Below are 22,464 nucleotides of genomic sequence, written 5' to 3'. Positions count from 1 at the left end.
TGAAAGAAGAAAAGTTTCAGAAAATAGATCTTTCAGGACTGAAGTATATGGTTTGTCCTGGTCAGATGATTTGACTTCTTCAAAGTTCTTGCCTAATTTTCATACTTATCTTGGATATCAGTTCTTTATTAACCAACAAGAATGAGGGACTGATGGAAAGTCACAATCAGACAAGTAAAAATGTTGGAGTTGGAATAATTCCAAGTAATAAAAACCTGTTAAGTGGTTGGTGATTGAAATGAAATGGAGAAACAACATTGTCAGTGTATCAGAAGGATCATCAATAACGACAATGAAATCTCAAAAAGGTGAAGCCCTGGGGGAGGGGAAGAAGTGGGCAGAGTCAAGATAGTAGAGAGAAAGCAGGGACTCACATGAGCTCTTCCACAAATTCTTTTAGATACCTTAAAAAAGTGAATCTGAACAAATTTTAGACTGGCAGAATCCACTAAGAGACAGAATGTGGCAGGTTTCCAGCACAGGCCAGCCCAGAAGGTCAACAGGAAGGATCTATTGCATCAGGATGAGGGAGCACAGAGTATATGGGCTGTACCAGCAAAGACTCAGCAATAGTGGAGTAGGAATGGCCCCAAGCACATTGAATCACCAGTAGCAGTGCCAATTCCCAAACCTCTCAGTAGAGGGTGGGAGTCTGGTGGAGCTAGGTGAGAGAGAAGTGCCAGGCCCATGGCAGAAACTATTCCTGGGATTATCAGCCCACAGAATAAATGTTTGTCACACACTTGAATTTCCAGGAGCCAAGGTGGAGGAAGAAACTCTAAGTGGTCTCACCTTTCCCTTGTTGACTTTGAAAAACCCAGAGAATATTGTCCCAGGAAAAATCCTAGAATAGTCAAGCCAGCAGAAGGGGTACAGTAGTCTTTTAGCTCGGGAGGCTAGAGAGAACCAAGAAGGGTCCTTCTTGCTGTGGCTGAAGGGGACCAGTGCAGGACAACAGGTGTCACAGCAACCAACGCCTCAGTGGACCAGCAGGAGATCCTGAGCCCCAGGGGGTGAAGCCTGTAAGCACCAACACCAGCATCCCAGGCAGGCCTTAGCACAGCCAGGGTAAACTGGGCAGACACCAGCATGGATGGGCATCCACCAGCTGCTGAACCTGCCTAAGCCCTAGCATAGCCCTAGGGGAGGAGATCTCCAGCAGCCAGACCACTCATCCCCCATATCTCATGCTGAGAGCTTCAGTGGAACCCTGGGGAAACTCTGAAAAGACTTCATCTGGCCTAGGCCTTGGCACATACCAGCCAATTCAGCATCAGGTAAGCTACAGCATTATATAGCTTGTAGCTGAAAGAATCAGAGGGCACAGCACACAAAGTCAGTAGCCAGGCCCCTAGCTCCCAGCCCAAGAAATGTGGAACAGAGCCCTTTGTGCCCCAGAAACAGAGATCCACTTCAAAAGCCAGAAGAAGGGCAATCACCATTAGCAAAAAGCAAAGACTATAGAATCTTATTATGGGGACAGGGAATATCAAAATATGAATTTAGAAGAGGACAGTATTGACACTATACCCACATCTGAAACTTCAAAAAGGAATATGAACTGATCTCAAGTCCAAAAAGCATTCTTGAAAGAGCTCAAGAAGGATTTGAAAAGTCAAATTAGAGAATTAGAAGAAAAATTGACCAAGGATTTTATTATTTTAAAACTTGTTTGTAAATTTTATTTTGATCAACGATTTTAAAAGTACAGTTGACAAAATGATAAATGAATTCACTGAAGAGAACAACTCTTTAAAAAGCAAAATTAGCCAAAGGGCTAAGGAGGTACAAAATCTAACTGGAGAAAATAGCACTGTAAGAGGAAAGATTGGACAAATGGAAAAAGAGGTGCAAAAGCTAACTGAAGAAAACAATTCGTTAAAAATTAAAATTGAGCAAGGAGATGCTAATGACTATATGAAACATCAAGAATCAGTTAAAAAAATCTAAATAATGAAAAAATAGAAGAAAACTTAAAATATTTCCTTGGAAAAATAATTGCCCTGGAAACTAGATTCAGGAGAGAAAATATAAGAAGTATTGGTCCACTGGAAAACCGTGATGAAAAAAAGAGCCAGATTTGTATCCTCCAAAAACCAAGAAGGAAAACTGCTCTGGGGGTCTAGAACCAGAAGGCAAAATAGTCATCGAAAGAATCCACCCATCACCTTCTGATAAAGATCATAAATTGAAAACACTAATGAATATTGCTGCCAAATTCCAGAATTATCATATCAAGAAGAAAATACTTCAAGCAGTCAGAGAGAAACAATTCAAATATCAAGGAACTACAGTTGGGATCACACAAGACCTTTCAGCTTCTACATTAAAAGATAAGAGGAATTAGAATGTGATATCACATAAGGCAAAGGAGCTTGGACTACAATCAAGGATCAACTGCCCAGCAAAACTGAGCAAAATCTTTCAGGCAAGGAGATGGACATTCAATGAAATAAAGAATTTCCACATCTTCCTGATGAAAAGGTCAGAGATAAATGAAAAATTTGATCTTCAAATACAAGACTCAAGCAAGGCATAGAAAGGTAAACATGAATAAAAGAAAAAAAAAAACCCTGTTATTCAATAATGGCAAACTATTTACATTCCTATATGGGAAGATGATACTTGTTAATCATGAGAATTGTATATTTATTACAACATTTAAAAGGGATATACATAGATAGAGGGTGTGGGTATAAATTAACTGATGTGATGATAAAAAACCTAATTAAGGGGTGTGAAGGGAGAAGAGGAAAGGAGGAGACAGAAAAGGGCAAATTACATAACATGAAGAGGCACAGAAACGTATTGTAATAGAGGGGAAAGAAGGGAGGGAGCTAAACATTATTTGAACTTTACTTTTATCAGATTTGGTTCAAGAAGGAAATAACATACTCAGTTAAGTATAGAAATCTAACTTACCCTACAGGCAGTAGGAGGAGAAAAGAGAAAGAAAAGGGAGGGGGTGGTTAGAAGAGAGAGAAGAAGTAGTAAGGGGAAGAAAAGGGAGGGGGTGAATGAAAAGAGGGAAAATTGATGGAGGTAGTGGTCAAAGATAAAATTCATTTGAAGAGGGGAAAATAGAAGGGAAAAATAAAAGCATAAATGGAGGGGGAGGAATAGGATGGGGAGAAAGTCACAGATAGTAATCATAACTGTGAAAGTGGATGGGATGAATTCTCCCATATGTTGTTTACAAGAAATACATTTGAAACAGGGGGATACACACAGGGAAAAGAGAAAAGGATTGAGTAGGATATATTATACTTCAACTGAAGTAAAAAAAAAAAAAAAAAAGCAACGAGAGCAATCCTGATCTCAAACAAAGCAAAAGCAAAAAAATGGAACTAATCAAAAGAGATAAGGAAGGAAACTACATGCTGCTAAAAAGGCACCATAGACAATGAAGTATTACTATTACTAAACATATATGCAACAAGTGCTATAGTATCCAAATCCTTAAAGAAAAGTTAAGGGAGTTACAAGAAGATATAGACAGTAATACTATACTAGTGGGGGACCTCAGCCTCCCCCTCTCTGAGCTTAATAAACTTAACCTCAAAATAAACAAGAAAGAAGTTAAGAACTGAATAGAAATCTGGAAAAGGTAGATATAATAGACCTCTGGGGAAATTGAATGGGGATAGAAAGGAATATACCTTTTTCTCAGTGGTATATGGCACATATACAAAAATTGATCATGTACTACGGCATAAAAACCTCACAATGTAGTGCAGAAAGACAGAAATAGTCAATGCATCCTTTTCAGATCATGATGCAATGAAAATTATATGTAATAAAGGGCCATGGAAAGATAAACCAAAAATTAATGGTAAACTAAATAATCTAATCCTAAAGAATGAGTGGGTCAAACAACAAATCATAGAGATAATCAATAACTTCATTCAAGAAAATAACAATAATGAGACAACCTACCAAAACATATGGGATGCAACAAAAGCAGTTCTTAGGGGAAATTTTATATCTCTGAATGCTCACATAAATAAAGTAGAGAAAGAGGAGATCAGTGAATTGAGCATGCAATTGAAAAAGCTGGAAAAGAACACATTGAAAATTCCAAATTAAATACCAAACTAAAAATACTGAAAACCAAAGGACAGATTACTAAAACTGAAATTAAGAAAATTACTGGACTAATAAATAAAACTAAGAGCTGGTTTTATAAAAAATCAATAAAATTGACAAACTTTTGGTTAATTTGATTTAAAAAAGAAGAAAAACAAATTACGAGTATTAAAAATGAGAAGGGCGAATTCACCTTCAATGAAGAAGAAATTAGAACAATAATTAGAAATTATTTTGCCTAATGGCATGCCCATGAATTTGACAATCTTAGTGAAATGGATGAATATTTTTAAAAAACATAAATTGCCCAAATTAACAGAAGAGGAAGTGAAATATTTAAATCAACCCATCTCAGAAAAAGAAATTGAGCAAGACATCACTGAACTGCCTAGGAAAAAATCTCCAGGGTCAGATGGATTTACAAGTGTATTCTATCAAAAATTTGAAGAATAATTAATTCTAACACTATGTAGACTATTTGGGAAAATTGGCAAGGAAGGAGTCCTACCAAATTATTTTTATGATACAAATATGGTGCTGATGCCTAAATCAGAAAGATCAAAACCAAAGAAAATTATAGACCAATTTCCCTAATGAATATAGATGCAAAAATTTTAAATAAAATATTAGCAAAAAGATTACAGCAACTTATCATGAGAATATTATACTTTGATCAGGTAGGATTTATGCCAGGAATTCAGGGCTGGTTCAGTGTTAGAAAACTATCAGTATAATTAACCATATCAACAACAAAACTAACAGAAACCACATGACTATCTAAATAGATGCAGAAAAAGGTTTTGACCAAATACAACACCCACTCCTATCGAAAACACTGGAGAGTTTAGGAATAAATTGAACTTTCCTTAAAATGATAAGTGGAGCATTCCTCAAGGGTGGAGTCCAGATGGTGGAGTAGAAAGAGGACCTACTCTACCCCTCCCCCCACCATAGGCCATAAAATACCTGTAAAAAATGACTTTAAATAAATTCTAGAGCAGCAGAAGCCACAAAATGACAGAGTGAAACAGATTTCCAGTCCAAGACAGCCTGGGACGATGATAGAAAAGGTCTATCATACCAGGCTCAGAGCAGAGCATAGTCTAGCCTGGGCCACACATCACGAACAGAAATGGAGCAGACTTCAGGGTGCGTAATCACAGATAGCAGCTGCACATTGCAGATTTCTCAACCCACAAACACTAAACACAGATTCAGAGGTCAATAAGAAAGCTCTTTCACCTGGGTGAGAGACTAGGGAAGTCTGGTCCCAGCCTCAGCCCCAGGGTGGCAGCAATCACTGCGGGAACAGCGTCCACTTTTGGAGCCCTCAACCTAAAGACCCTGGGGAAATTAGTGGCTGATCTGGGTCTCAGTTTTGAGTGGTGGTACTGGAGTGAGGAGGAATGCATGGTGGAGCTGGTGGTGGCTGTGGAGAGGGAGTCCTAGTTACAGATCCTGGGCAGAAAAGAGCACTTGTAGTTGCCCACAGATCAGAGTGCAGGCCAAGAGAGGAGTAAACTCTCCCCTGATTTTTCCACCTTGGAGGAACTGAGAACTTATAGGTTCCCTACAGATATCTCAGAGAGCAGCTGCACAAAACCTCTGAAGTTTAAGGTAGTATACATTCCACTTGACAAAGGACTCAAAGGTCAAGTAACTGGCTGGAAAAATGCCCTCAAAAAGGGGGAAAAAAATAAGATTAGAAGTCTACTTTCTTGGTGAAAAGGTATTTTCTTCCATTTTTTCAGATGAGGAAGAATAAAACATACCATCAGAGAAAGACATAAAAGTCAAGGCTTCTACATCCAAAAGCTCCAAAAAAAAATGTGCAGTGGTCTCAGGCCATGGAAGACCTCAAAAAGGATTTTGAAAATCAAGTAAGATAGTTGGAGGAAAAATTGGGAAGAGAAATGAGAGTGATGCAAGAAAATCATGAAAAGCAAGTCAGCAGCTTGCTAAAGGAGACCCAAAAAAATGCTGAAGAAAATAGCACTTTTAAAAATACACTAACCTAAATGGCAAAAGAGGTCCAAAAAGTCAATAAGGACAAGAATGCTTTAAAAAGCAGAATTAGTCAAATGGAAAAGGAGGTTCAAAAGCTCACTGAAGAAAATAATGCTTTAAAAATTAGAATGGAGCAGATGGAAGCTAATGACTTTATGAGAAACCAAGGAATTATAAAACAAAACCAAAAGAATGAAAAAATAGAAGACAACATAAAATATCTAATTGGAAAAATGACTTATCTAGAAAAGAAATGCAGGAGAGATAATTTAAGAATTGTTGGTCTACCTGAAAACCATGACGAAAGGGAGAGCCTGTATATAATCTTTCAGGAAATTATCAAGGAAAACTGCTCTGATGTTTTGGAACCAGAGGGTAAAATAGAAATGGAAAGAATTCACTGATCACCTCCTGAAAGAGGTCCCAAAATAAAAACTCCTAGGAATTTTGTAGCCAAATTCCAGAGTTCCCAGGTCAAGGAGAAAATATTACAAGCAGCCAGAAAGAAGCAATTCAAATATTGTGGAAACACAACCAGGATAACCCAGGATTTAGCAGCTTCTACCCTCAGGGATCAAGATGATATTCGAGAGATGTGATATTTCAGAGGTCAAAGGAGATAGGATTAATAATCACCTACCCAGCAAAACTGAGTATAATACTTCAGGGGGAAAAATGGAATTTCAGTGAAAAAGAAGACTTCTAAGCATTCTTGTTGAAAAGACCAGAGCCGAATAGAAATTTGACTTTTAAATAGAAGAATCAAGAGAAACATGAAAAGAGGAAAGAGGAAGCCTTAAGGAATTCGTTAAAGCTGAACTGTTTGTATTCCTATATAGAATGATGTTATTTGTAACTCATGAGATCTTTTTCAGTATTAGGGTAGTTAAAGGGAATATATGCATACATACACATATATATTGTATGGCTATGTATGTATGTGTATATTATATGTGTGTAGGTATGTATATGTACATGGTATGTGTGTATACATATATGTACATGTATGTACATATATGTACATATATAGAGAGACAGAAAGCACAGGGTGAGCTGAATATGAAGGGAAAAATACCTAAAAAAAATGAAATTTACTGTTGAATGGAATGTACTAGGAGTAAGAGAAAGGGACAGGTAGAATGTAGGGAAGAAAGAGTTTTTATGATGGAGGAGAAGGAGATAAAAGGAAATAATTGAGCCTTGCTCTTATGGGATTTGGCTTAAGGAGGGAATAACATACACGCAATTGGATATGGAAATCTATTTTACCTTGCAGAAAGGCAGGGGGGAAGGGGATAGGAGAGGGAAGATAATAGAAAGAACAGCAAATTGGGGAAAGGGATAATCAGAAGCAAACACTATTGTGGGAGGACAGGTAAAAGGAGAGAATGGAGTAAATGAAGGGCAGAATAAGACAGAGGGAAATGGGTTAGTCTTTTACAACATAAATATTATGGAAGTGCTTTGCATTGTTACACATGTATGACCTATATTGAATGGTTTGTTTTCTCAATGAGGATGGGTAGGAAGGAAGGGAAAGAATATGGAACTCAAAGTTTTATGAATGTTAAAAATTGTTTTAGCATACACCTGGAAATTAAGCTATATAGGCAATTGAGTATAGAAATCTATTTTACCCTACAGGAAAATAGAGGAGAAGGGGGATGGGAAAAGGGTGGATAATAGAAGGGAGAACAGACTGGAGAAAGAGGTGGATGGGGTGTATGCTGTCCTGGGGTGGGGCTGGGGAGAGATGGGGAGAAAAAATCAAAAAATAAAGAAGTGTCTCCAAATTAAAGCAAAAAACCTTAGAGTGAAGATTAACAAGGTCTTAAATTAACCATAACTATTAGAACTGGCTCATATTTCATAGTCTGGAAAAAGAAGTTGGGAAGTAGTGTTACAATGTTTTTCCGCAAAGACAACGCAACCAAGATTAGGAGGGAAGCAGAAAACTGGGAAAGAATTTTTACAGCTAATGTCTATGATAAAGGCCTCTTTTCTAAAATATATAGAGAACTGAGTCAAACTTATGAGAATACAAGTAACTCCCCAATTGATAAACGGTCAAAGGATATGAACAGGCAGTTTCCAGAGGAAGAAATTAAAGCTATCTATAGTCATATGAAAAATACTCAAAATCACTATTGATTAGAGAGATGCAAATCAAAACAACTCTGAGGTACTATATCACACCTATCACACTGGCTAAGATGACAAAACAGGAAAGTAATAAATGTTAGAGATGATCTGGGAGAATTGGAACACCAATTCATTGTTGGTGTAGCTATGAGCTGATGCAACCATTCCAGAGTGCAATTTGGAAGCATGCCCAAAGGACTATAAAAACATGCATACCTTTCAACCCAGAAATACTGCTTCTATGGCCATATCCCAAAGAGATCATAAAAATGGGAAAATGACCCACATTGTACAAAAATATTTATAGCAGCTCTTTTTATGATAACAATACAAATATTTCTTCTTTAAAATGTCAAATGTTCTGTATCACAAAGAGATCATAAAAACGGGAAAAGGACCCACCTGTAGGAATATATTTATAGCAGCTCTTTTTGTGATGGACAAGAACTGGAAATTGAGGGAATGCCCATCATTTGGGAAATGGCTGAACAAGGTGTGGTATATGAATGTGAAGGAATACTATTGTACTATAAGAAATGATGAACAGGCAGACTTCAGAAAAACCTGGAAAGACTTATATGAACTGATGATGAGTGAAGTGAGCAGAGCCAGAAAAACATCATACACAGTAACAGCCACAGTGTGTGAGGATTGTTTTTGATAGACTTAGCCCTTCACAGCAACACAAGGACCTAAAACATTTCCAAATGACTCATGATGTAAAATGCCGTCCACATCCAGAGAAAGAACTATGGAGTCAGAATGCAAAATGAAGCAGACTATTTTCTCCTTTACTATGTTTTGTTTTGTTTTTCTCATAGTTTCTCCCTTTTCTTTTAATTCTTCTATGCAGCATGACTAATGTAGAAATGTGTGTATGTGTAGAGCCCATATAAAATTACATGCTACCTTTGTGTGGGAGGTGAGGAAGGAGGGGGAGAAAATTTGGAACTAAAGGAAGTGATTGTTGAAAACTAAAAACAAATAAATTAATAAATTTGGGGGGAAAACAATGGAACTCTATAACCCCAATGTTCAATGAACTGGAAAACGTTTTTAAAAAAGGTGAAGCCCTCAGAGAGTAGAAATGGGGACAAAGAATAGATATTTAAGAGGGGGTGATTTCAGCTTAAGGGAGACAGAAGAGAGAATAAAATTTATATAATACTTACTTTGTGCCACACATTGTGCTAAGCATTTTTTGTAAACATTATCTCATTTCAGTCCTCACAATCCTGTGAGATAGGTGCTATTATTACCTTCATTTTACAGTTAGGGAAACTGAGGGAAGGCTCATAGAGTTAATAAGTGTCTGAGGCCAAATTTAAACTCAGGTTTCCTTATTTTAGGCCCATCGTTCTAACCCCTGTGCCGCTAGCTTTCTCACTAGCTTGGTATAAAGAAAAACATACCAACAATTAGAGACATGAAAAAGTGGGTTACTTTAAGTGATAATGGCTTCCCCATCATTTGTCCTTTAGCAGAAGCTCTATAGTCATTGGGGGAGGGGGAATATAATAGAGGGGATTTTATTCAAGTATAGTTTGAACTCGATGACTTCTGACCCCTTCAATAAAAAGATTCCACGTCCTGTGTAATACTGAGAAGATGAAGAAAGAAAATGAGGTTCAAGTACTAAAATAATTGAAAAATGACTTAGTATGCCATAGTCAGTGAATAATGCTGATGGAAAGAAAGAAACATAGCATATAGTATATACTTCAAATTAAAAGAGACAGGCAAATGGAAGTAGCAGAATAATGATACAGAGTCTAGAAGAAGCAATAGGAGAAGAGAGTACATATATTTGCCCCATCAATCAATCCAAAAGCATTTATTAATCACCTACACAGTACCAAGCAGCAGAGATACTAGACCAGGAGTGGAGAATCTGTGGCCTCAAGGCCACATGAGTTCCTCTAGGTTCTCAAGGGGGGCGTTTTGACCGAATTCAAACTTCACAGAACAAATTCCCTTAATAAAAGGATTTGTTGAATAGGGCTGCCTGTGGGACGTTTCCACTTATGTACCCTCTAAATGCCTATTATGTTGATTTAGTTGAAAGACCGGTACATTTGGAAGCAGATACCTGGGTCTGAGTCCCATTTACCTTGTATGTGCCATTTACTGCCTATATGAATTAAACAAATCACTGTGATTTGGGGGTCACGGTTTTGTGGTCACAGTTCAGTGACAAAGTTAGATCACATGATTTTTCCAGTTCTAAAATCCTCTGATTCTAAATAAAACTAAAATGAGGGTTTATTATCTTACCTTTTCCAAAAGTTACTCTTTCTCAAACTCTCTTCAATCATATGACTGTTCAGGCTGTTATCAGCATCTCACCTGAACTATTTCCATAGCTTCCTAATAGTCTCACTGCCTCAGGTCTTTCTTCCCTCTAACCAATCCTCCTCAAGTTGCCAAATGGAGATTCCTAAAACATAGTATGAACTATGATCCTCCTGTATTTGAGAAGCTTCAGTGGGTCTCTATTCCTTCTCAAATAAATTATAAAGTTCCCATTTGGCATTACAGACCTTCACAATCTGGTTCCTTCTGGCTCTGTCTTTCCAGGTAGATTATCTCCCATCTCATACTTTACATTCCAGTAAATCCTCCTTCCCCACCCCAGGTTTGTGATATTCCATTTCCTTTCTCAACACCCACATACCTGAAAGGCTCTTCCTCTTCACCTTCACCTGTTGGAATCCCTACCTTCATTGAAGAGGCAGTCCAAGTATCTACAAGAGGTATTTACTGATCCTTCCAGTTGTTGGTAATCTTTACTCTCATTAAAAAAACATTATTTTGTATTTGCTTTGTATACATTTTATATTTAATTATCTCTGTAAATTCAGGTTTTTATAACCTTCTTTGTGTGATAAGTTCCTTTGGCAATCTGGTGAAGCCTGTGGAGTCTTTCTCAGAATTCTATTTTTAAAAGCATAAAACAAAATACATAACATCAACTTGGTCTCCATTTCCATAAGGGAAATGGGCTGTGGTAAGTCTCTTTCTCAGTCTTCTTTTCCTTATTCATACTACAGGTAGAGCAGGAAAAATCCATTTGCAGGTGCTTTGGTCATACTATATCATTTTTCTTTTCTTGCTTCTAGTAACTTCTAATAACTTTAAAGTCAACTGAGAACTACAAATCCTGCATTTGCCATACTAACTAACCACTCACCATCCCTCCCTCTCACCTGGATATTCTATTGGGCTTGGATATGTCTCTCCAGAATACTCTATCCTTTTCCAATATCCGTAGGCTGGTAGGATAGGAAAAAGTACCCCCTCTAGTTTCCACCTTCTGTCTCCTCTTAGTTGCCCCATGTTGCTATTCTGCAGCTACAAAATGAACTTTAAATATGAGAAAGCTGTCTTCCACCTGAAGTCCATCAAACAGCCAGAGTATACATACATGTGGGTGGGTGTGTTGGAGGGAGGTGTCTGTGTCTGTGAAATAGCTACACACTGATGTCCTAAGATGTTGGATGAGGTATACTGGGAAAATACTATAGAGCCACACTCTGCTTTGATCCCAGCACTGGCTGGCAGCCCTATTCCTTTGCAGTAGTCATCATTAGTATTGATGCTCAAAGCATGGGACAGTTGTACAGCAATATATCCCCAGTACCACCAGGGAAGTATATTCTTGCACTTTGTGTAAAGCCACAGAAGGATGCACAGGGTATTTCCTTGCAAATATAAGGATGGAGTGATTGATTTACTGAACCCCACCTCACTTAAAATAAATAATGATGATCAATTTCAATCATAGGCCTTAAACTAAGTTTGAAAAGTCCTTCAAACAGGAATTTCATCATTGTGCAAAAATTGTTTTCAATAAGCCAAGGAAACTTGGCTACTCCCCAGTGGTCATCTATACATTATCAAGCAAGTTGAGAAGAAATTCATCTGAGATGTTGGAGCAAGGATGACTTTCCAGAATATCTTTGAGGAACTGCCTGAGGGGAAAGAGGAGACATTGACGAATGCCTTGGCCAGGTCTCTTCTTAACCACTTTGTCAGAGGAAAATATTGCAAGTTTTGCAGAGTCTGAAGGCTTCTGGAGTTGCTGTTGGTACCACAGCAGCATCCCCAGATCATCTGACAGCCCTAAATGTATTAGAAACCAAGGATGAGAATACTAGCAAAGTAACAACACCAAATTTAAGAGGAATTCCTTGAGCACCTATGAATGGGAGAAAAGGACTTCTAGGAAGTAGGGGTTGTGAGTCAACCCTTTGCCAAATATACTCTCTAGTTGAGCCCACTTTCCTTTGGATTCTATATGTACCTGTATGAGATTACGTCAAAGGGGTGTTTTGTAACAATTTGAGAGATATTTTGTACCAATTGTTCTTACTGTACTATCTTAGTAAATTCAGTTTTCCAAGAGTTACTTGAGGCTAGCTAATGAAATTATTTTTAACTGATAATTTTTAAGGAAAGCATACTGGTGGAGGCCTAAACCATGGCACTTGAGGAAGAAATAAACACCCTGACTGCCCAAGAGCACCCCTAGGTGCCTGAAGAAGAGTTATCACCAACTTCTGGGAAAACAAAATTCATCTGTGAAAATGGGAGTTGAGATAATAATGCTTGAGGTTTATGTGGGATATACAACTTTGTGAAAGTTACTGTGCCCCATTGTGTGATGACCAACTTTGACAGACTTAGATCTTCTCAGTAATTTGAGAATCTGAGACCATTTCAAAAAATTCATGATGGAAAATGCTACTTACATCCAGAGAAAGAACTGTGGAGTCTGAATGCAGATCAAAGCATACTGTTTACTTTTTTTTTTCTTCCTCCTCATGGTTTTTCCCTTTGGTTTTAATTCTTCTTTACAACATGACTAATGTGGAAATACGTTTAATATGAATGTATACATATAGTCTATATCAGATTGCATGTCATCTTGGGGAGGGATGAAGGGGGAGAAAATTTAGAACTCAAGATCCTATAGAGTAAATGTTGAAAACTAAAGATAAATAAATAAAAATTAAATTACCAAAAAAAAATGTGTTGTTCTCTGGGAGGTTTAGGTCCTCAAGGTTTAAGTATATCAAAGTCCACATTTCATACAGTAAAACCAAATGTATACAGGAGTGTTGGAGGGGATACTCAGGTCATATTAACACTGGCTTTCGTAATGATGACAATAATTTACATCCTCTAGCAACAATATGAATTCTTTTCATTTTACTAATTCTTTCTGTTCCAGACAGGAAACTCTTATCAGTCACAACATCAGATTATAAATGGGTTTAGCATTTTACTGTTTTCTATCCAGCTTAACAATAATATAATATTCAGGATGCCTCCCACTAACAAATCTCATTGATTGTTTTCCACATCAAGTCTCTTTTCCCTGCCAGGTTTAATTAAGAATTTATTTGAACTACCACAGCGGTCTTTGTCAATGTTTTAGATGCTCTGTACTAAATGAGAAATGCACTTTGTAAATGCTTGAGGCCTTTTGATGTATTGTGTTGTCCTCTTATGATAATCCTGAGTTTCTATATTATTTAGCACTTAAGTGTTCAGGAAGAAGATTAATGAATACCATTCATCAGCCCATATTTGAGCTTGTTTCTGGAGAGCCAGGAATGAACACCTTATGTTTCTTGAAGCAGATGTCACAAAGTTCTTTGTGTTTGTTTTTTTTCTTTCAAATTGCAGACATGATGATACAATCCTGAAGCATGCTGAGACTTTGTCTTAATATTATGTCACTGTAATTTAATATCATGCCAAGTGAGTGACAGAAACAACTTCAGTAATTGTTTGTTTTTATTACAGACATTCATATATTTTAGGTGCTTTGTGCTATTTGAAAGTATGGACAGAGGTTCTCAACTATTGGAGAGTGCAAATACTTCCTTAAATTCCCTGTCTGAGTTTTGAAACACTACATAGTTGAGTGAGAAAAGCACTGAGATTTTGAGTCACAGATCTTTTATTTTTCTTTTCTTTAATTCTTTTATAATTTTTTTTTAAAAAAATTTCTTTCCTAATTATTTTCAGGGGTTGGCATAGATCAAAAAAAGTGCCATGACAAGAATTACCTTTGCTAGTTGAATTTATACAACTACGTATTTGGTGATGAATGTAATTTTCACACTTACCAACTATGGGAAGTCTGGGTCCTCCTAAAAGACTATTCATTTTGAAAGTGCTAAAAAATAATACCTAATAAACAACTTCAATAGCTTCCTTAAATTGATAGAGAGGTATCCAGAATCGAGAATATGATACACTGTTCCCCAGGATACCTGAGTTTGATTGGCAAGGACAGACAAAATTTAGTTGGAAAGAAAATAGGACAAAGTCATAGGAGTATTTGATTAGTTCCCACAATCAACCTGATGAAGCTATAAAGCATGAGCATGTCCACTAGCACTTTGCTGTGAGGATAAAGGGCATCCATGATGATTGGATGACTAAGATTCAGGGGGTCAGTCTTGTCAGACCAGGCAGCCCTCTTTCGGAATTATAAAGGCAAACTGACAGACCAGCTTTCTCATACTCTCATCTGATCCATCCATTCTTTCTGCTTCTCTTCCACTTCTCAGAGAAGCTCCTTGAGAAAGCTGTACACATCACTGCCTCCCCTTCCTCTTCTTTCACTGTCTTTAACTCCTCTATGATGAGACTTCGGACCTAATCACTGAACTGAAACTACTCTGTCTAAGTCAGTAAAAATGATCTGTTAATTGTCAAATCTAAAGACCTTTTCTCAGTCTTTATCATTCTTGACCTCTCTGCAACTTTAGACACTGCTGTTCATCTTCTCCTCCTGGATACTTTACCTCAGGTGTTGTTGATCTGGGGTCCATGGACCCTCAAAGAGTTATTGGATAGATTTCATGGGGTCCATGAATATGGATAGGAGAAAAATACCTCTTAATTCAATATAATTCAACAAAAATGAATTTTATATCTTTAGAAACATTCTGAAAAGGGGTTCATGGGCTTCACCAGATGGCCCAAAGGGGTCTAGGACATGAAAATACTAAAGAACCACTGTCACATACTTTCTGGAATCTCATGACCTTGCTCTCTCTCTCCCTTTCTTGATTCTCCTCCTACCTGTCTGACAGAATCTTTTTGGTCTCCTTTGCTGGATCAACATCCAGTTCAGGCCCACTAACTATAGATCTGTCCCAAGGCTTGGTCTTCTTCTCTTTTCTATCTACAATCTGTCACTTGGTGTCTTTATTAGCTACCATGGCTTCAATTAGCATTTCTGTGTATTTGTTTCCCATATCACCAACTGTCAAATAGACATCCTAAATATGGTTGTTCCATAGGCATCTCAAACTCAACACATTTGAAAAAGAAGTCAGTATCTTTCATCATGGCCCCACCCCTCTTCAACTCTCTTAATACCATCAAAGGTACTAACATCTTGCCAGTCACTCAGATTCACAACAGCAGTGTCATCCTTGTCTCCTCACCCTGTTACTGAATGTGTCCAATCAGATGCCAATTCTTAATTTGTTTATCTCTCCAATATCTCTCATACAACTCCTTCCCTCTACTCACAAAGCCTCAGCTTTAATCCTGCACTATTGCAATGACATTCTAACTAGTCTTCCTGCTCCAAGTGTATCCCCATACCGCAAGTAACTTTCACATTGCTGCCAAAGTAATTTTCCTTTAGGACAAGTATGACCTTCCCTCCTTACTCCCAATCAGTAAACTCCAGTGGTTCCCTATTATAGTGGAATCAAATATAAACTTCTATGTTTGACCTTTCCAATTCTTTATCACCTACCTCTTTCCTATCTTCCCAGTTGTTTTATAGATTACTTCTCTCCAAAGCACTCTACAATTCATCCATACTGATCTGCTCATTCTTCCTGACACAGGAACTTTTCTCTTCATGCCTTTCTACAGGCTCCCCCAAACATAGAATGCTCTCTCCTTCCTTATCTTTGCTTTTGGAAGTACTAATTTTCCTTAATACTGAGCTCAAATACCACATTGTGCATAAGGCCTTTCCGGGTTCCTCAGATGTTGGTGCCTTTCTCTCTATGGTTACCATTTATCTGCTTCATTTATATCTTTCATATTCCTATATACATACATATTGTTTTTCTAATTAGATTATAAATTCCTTGAGGGCACACTTTGATTTTTGCTGTTTCCCCAGGACTTAGCAAAGTGCTTTATACAACAGACATTTAATAACTATTTATTGATTGATTTAATTTCTCAATTAAGATATTAATTAATGAAGATATTTCTCAATATCTTCAGGAGTTTCTCTTTGCCTTAGTGCCTTCTTCCAGAGCACAGGAAGAATGTGATGGGGCTTCTCATCTCTTCCCATTACAAGTACAGTTAATAGCATAATATGCCTAATTATAGGAAACTTTGACCCTCTTATTCTGGGGCAACATGTATGGCAGTTGTAAAAAATCAAACCTCCTTTGTGACTGGGATCCTTCCCAGCAACCCTATAGTCATCTAATTAGCATATCAGGGCTCAGGTCCTGAACACTCATCATCAACCAACATAGCACCTCCATCTCTGCCTCAGCAAGGCTGATTAAGTATCAGGTCCTGGACATGCCCAAACCCCTGGACTAAGAGTCAGGAAAAGAGAGAACTGTCTAAATCCTATTCTGTCTCCTATATAAGAGCTTCCTTCCACACCATGTGGCCCAAACTTTGGGACCACTCTGTACTGGAGAGTAGCACATCCCGGTTGTGTGCTTCCCCTGCCTGACCTGTTTCTGGGTATGAGCATGTGCTGAATAAACCTATTGGCTTCATTTGCTTTGCTTCCTGCCTCCACAATATTTTTTTTCCTAAGTTCCTCCTGTGAATTCCTCTTGACATACCCTATCTCTGGCCTTTTTGGATGATTCACCTCTATGAAGAGCAAGAGGGACATATGGAATGCTGCGCATATTTGCCTATGTGATCTAAAGAGGAAGCCACCTGGGTCCCCAGTTGTTGGTTGTCTTCTGCCTTTTTGTTTCCTGTCCTGTGCACATCAGATATTAGAGACCTCTACTCTATTTCTGGGAAGAGATAGGAGCCACTGGGGCAGTATAGAGTGCCTACAGAAGCAAACACAAATTTCTACTCAGAGTTATGTGGAGAGTTCACTGACAATGTTCATGACTCCCAAACTCCTGCCTGGTGAGGGGGGAAGAAGGAAGTAGTATGGAATTCCCCAAGTGGTATGATACAAGAATCTAGCCTTCTAGTCAGGGAAGGGGAATTTCTTAGAGAGCACTAGCTTTGAGCGTTATCTCATGGGTAATCTCAATTTCTTTCATTCTGAAATTCAAGAATTTGAGGTTCAGTCTAAAGGAAGCTTCAGCCTGTACATAAAAATCCTAGTATATTTCTTGGAGAAGGAAGACAATCCATGACATGGATGAAAGTCTAAATCCCATCAGGGACCAGAGGCAGGCAAGAGACATGGACCTTGCTACCCACACCCTCCTCTATTACCATGAGTTCCTTGGACATTGAAGTTTCTGTGGAGAATGAATTTCTTTTTCAGCAGGCATCAAAGTATGTTTGCATTCCAGGGAAGTTTTAAATCACAGGGTGGTTGGATAGCTAGGTGGTGGATAGAACACAGGTGGAGGAGTCAGGAGGATCTGAGTTCCAAAAACTGCACCTCAGACACTTGACACTCACTACCTTGGGCAAGTCACTTAACCCCAATTGCCTCATCCTATATCATCTCCAGTCATCCTGATGAACATCTGGTCACTGGATTCAGATGATTCTTGAGGAGGAGTGAGGCTGGTGACCTGCACAGCCCTCCTTCACTCAAAACAAAGTCAAGTGCAAGTCATGTCATTATTTCTCTGATGACATGGTCTTCTTCAGCAACAAAGGACGAACACACAAATCACAGGATAGTACTATGAGTCTAGAGAAGGAACAATAAAGAAACTTATAGGAAAGAGGCACTCACCAGAAGGTCAAAGGCTTGCCCAGATAGTAACCTCTATTTTATTTCTCCTTCAGGGAGGGAGTGGATTGGCAATCTTTGTACTTTGTATAAAAAGATTTGTTCTGTAAAACTTAGACTCAGTCAAATGGCTGCACCCAAGGACCTAGAAGGCAACATGGTTCCCTGCCCCTGTATTATAGTATTAGAATGACTATGATAATCAATGAGATGGCAGTCACTGAAATATTGAGGTATAAATGAGAATCATATCTCATTTTCAAGGCTTAAATTCATCAAAAGACTTAATAATAATGAAGAAAATATAGGATAAAGTAGTAAGGAAAGACAATTGCCGAAGCTCAGGTAAATGTTTTGTAAACAATAGTCTTTCACAAACCATTCCAAGCACCCAAAGTCTGTAAGTCAGCCAGCAAGCATCTGTTAAGCACTTACTGTGTTCTGGAAACTGTGCTGAGTGCTAGGGATAAAAATAACAACAAAAAAACCCCCAGCAGAAACATGGTCCCTGGTCTCAAGAAGTTCACCTTCTAATGAGGGAGATGACATGCAAGCAATCTAACACAAATAAGATATAAATAGGGTAAATGGGAGATAATCTAAAAATACTACAAATTCAAGTTCATGCTGCCTCCTAATTTCTTCTGTAACAGGAACACCTTAGGAAATGAAGCAGATAATTGAGCACTGAACTACATAATTGAGACTCAAACACACTTCTACTTTAATTATCTGGGTCTTTCCATTGAATTCTGGAATTTAAGAAGAGACATATAGTCTCACAGGGAATTTAGTTAAAATGTATTGATAAAGGGTACAAAGAATATATAATGCCATCCTGTGCTATTGCAACCCAAGTAAGTTTTTTTCCCTAATCTGAGACAAGTCACCCTACAAAAAAGGTCTTCCAGCTGCTAACCTAGTCTGCCAAGGCTGCAGATTGGCCTGAATTATTCCTTAACGTTGTAGTTGACACTATATTTACTCAGGGTTAAATACTTTTTATCAATAGAGCAAATAATCAGACCCCTGGGGTCATTGAATATTTCATTTAGAAACAAGTCAGATGAGGATGAACAGAGGAATTGAGGTGACTCCTTGACACTTAGTAATTATACCTATAAATTCAGAAGTACTATGACAGTGTTTGTGCACTGCTCCTTCTGCCCTCCACCAACTCTGAACAGAGTTCCTCACCTAGGGAATTTTCCCATGAATTTCCTCTGTGACCAAAATAGCCCTTTCCTGAGAAAGTGACTGTGACTTGAAAGGAAACTCTAGACTGGACCAAAAATATTTAGGAGTGAAAAGTAAATGTAGGTTCTAAATGATTTTTAAATTTAGGAGAAAGAAAAACAATGGTAATAGATCACATTGCTACATCATAGTTAATAATCCCAAACCACCCACTGCCAAATGGCCCATCTCTTTAATTTTAGTGTTCTCCTGGTGATGTCAAATTGTCTGCATCCCTGAGAATGTAATATTTGGGAAATTCCCACCCAGATTTTTTATCTCAAACACCTTTCCTTCTGTTCCCCTCAGAAAGGTTATGAAGAAGGGTGGGAAAGAAAATGAAAGAAAAAAAAACCTAGTTGCAACAAATTCTACCTGATATTGAGAAATGTTTCTTTTTAATGTTATTTCCCTTTTCCATGTCATCTGAATTTTTTTTTAAATTTCATAACCCTTAACAGCAAATTGTCAAGTTCTATGAATTTAAAAGGCAAGATTGGTGGTGCTGGGAGTGAGAGTAGAATGAGGAAAATTGAGCTAATTAAAGGAAGGAAAGTTTTTTTTCTTTTCTTTTTTTGATAATTTCTGAGTTTATACTAGAGTATATATCCTAGGCTGTCACTGAGCCTAGAAAAAGAAAAAAAAATGAGCCCATAGATCAGGCTGGGGGTGGTATGAATGTCTCCAAACACAATATTTTGATACTTCATTTAGTCGAGCAACAGAAGACCCTTCCCACACTCTGTTACAAATACAAAATAAATACAAGGTAATTTAAAGAGATTTTAAGAGAAAAAGTTGAAACTATACCTGAGATTTACCCACAACATAAGGCAGTGTGTGCCCAGAAATCTTCATACAAGGTGGACATAAAGTGACACTGGAGAAGGAAAAAAAAGGGGTGGGGGGGCAGGATGCAGAGTCTCACAGTATAGGATGGAAAAGAACTTTTCCCATTTGTACTTTTTTGGAGATAGCAGTAGAAATAAAGCTGAAAAAGCCAATGAGATAAAAATACAGGCTAAGAGAACCTGGGACATCACTATTTTATCACATTCTCCTTGAGTGAAACGATTGTCTATACACAACAACAGTCATAAGATGCTATACATATGGCAGATGTTTAAGAAAAAATAATAGCTAACATTGAAATAAGCTATAGAATTTACAAAGCAATCTGCATGTGATATTTCATTTGATCTTCACAATAACCCTAGAATGTAGAGGCTACCTCTTTTCACATGAGAAAATCGAGGCTGAAATAGGCTAAGTAATTTTCCTATGCTCATAGAGGATCCTCAAAAGTGCCTATGGTTAAGATTTGAAGTCAGGTCTTTTTTTTTTTTAAAGGCACTCGATCTGCTAGGCTGCTTTAGTTGAACTAAGTAAAATTAATAAGATAAGTGCCTCACTTCTTTGGTTCAGGTTATGATGTCCTAGCCTTTACAAATATTTATATGGCTACTTGGATTGCATTTGAAACTGAATGACAAAATTTGATAATCAAATGATTTTCAGAACTGAATGATTTAAATATTAAACAAAATGCTTATATGAATTTTTTTCTCCTTGGATGATTGTTTGGAAATACCACCAAGGTGATCTTTTAACCGTGGTTTAAGTTGTGCTATTTTTTTCTTGGTAAAACTAGTATCTTCTTTATTCCCTATAACTATGACCCCCAACATGTGATCCATTAAGTACTGATGACACGGGCTGGTCTAATATATTATTAATGTTTACAACATGACATCTATGCTTCTCTATTTCTGGCAAGAACATCATTTATGATCACCTCATTTTTATCACATCAAAAGCAACCCCATTCTTTGAATTAATTCTGATGAGGGTTAGTCAATTTTTTGTTGCGTGCAATGACAAGAGAGAAAATATAATATATATTTTCTAGGAGTCCTTTGGTCCCATTGAAGTAGTTTGATGGTAAATACCTACTAACTTCTGTAATGTGGTAGTTCTGGCACTACCTTCTCAGGCCAGGTCTGTTTTATTTTGCCCCACTCAGAGTTCTTGATACCCTGAAGGGGTTGAGAAGTCTTTCTTCTCTGGCATCAGTACAAATTCTCAGTAGCTGCGTTCTCCCCATTTTTTGGACCCCGATTCTATTTAATAATTTAATATTGGATTAGGTTTTTTTTATGTTTTACTTATTTTATTTTTAATTTATGGGATAAAGCAAGCATTTTCATAACATTATAATTTTAAAAAGATGACTGCACATGAAACTGCAAATCTATTATAAACAACTTGCCATTGCTTTCTAACTTTTTAAAAGAAATATTTACTTCGTTACAGCAAGAACACACATAAAAGCCTTTCCCCAGCACCTAAGGGACATAATCTTCCTTATGCTACCTCAGTCTGGGGGAAATGCATTGGGCTTGGGAATTAGGCTCACAATTTAGCTCAGTTCCTACATAGCAATGGGAGCTCCAAGCTCCAGTCCAAAGCCAGCACTCATGATGGCTTCTGATAAGATAAAGACTTAGAAAAAGATTTTTATCATCTACAAGAGACCTGTCTTACAACACTTGAGTTTTAAAGGATTGTGTCTTTAACTTCTAGTGGCAAAAACGACCTTCACAAAAGCAAATCATTTCCCTTGGTTTTGTTTTCAAAGAACTATAAAGTATCCCACCTTTGCTTACTTTGATTTTTCATATGATAGGCATATTCATAAAATGTAACCCTACAGTCACAATGAATGTCTCTTCCTTAATTCCCACTCACTTGCCAGCCAAGCTAAACACTTTTATTATAGCCTAGCAAGTTCCGGAAGCAGAACTGAAAGCCTATGTATATGGAGATCTGTTTATAGTATTTGACTATCTAGATAAATCCACCTCCCTCCACAATTGTTCGTATTTTCCACCTTCAATTTCAGTCTTCCATTGCTATACCTGAATTGTATGTTGAATTGAACTGAAAATCCAACCCACCCCCACAGGCACTGAAGGACTCCAACCTCATATGTCAGTGATGCTGTCAGAGCTGGTCCTGGGATCTTGGTAGAGATAGGC

The sequence above is a fragment of the Notamacropus eugenii genome, chromosome 4 (assembly GCF_028372415.1).
Source record: "Notamacropus eugenii isolate mMacEug1 chromosome 4, mMacEug1.pri_v2, whole genome shotgun sequence".
In the NCBI taxonomy this organism is placed as follows: domain Eukaryota; kingdom Metazoa; phylum Chordata; class Mammalia; order Diprotodontia; family Macropodidae; genus Notamacropus; species Notamacropus eugenii.
The sequence above is the reverse complement of the archived record's forward strand: the minus strand, read 5'-3'. Positions refer to the sequence as shown.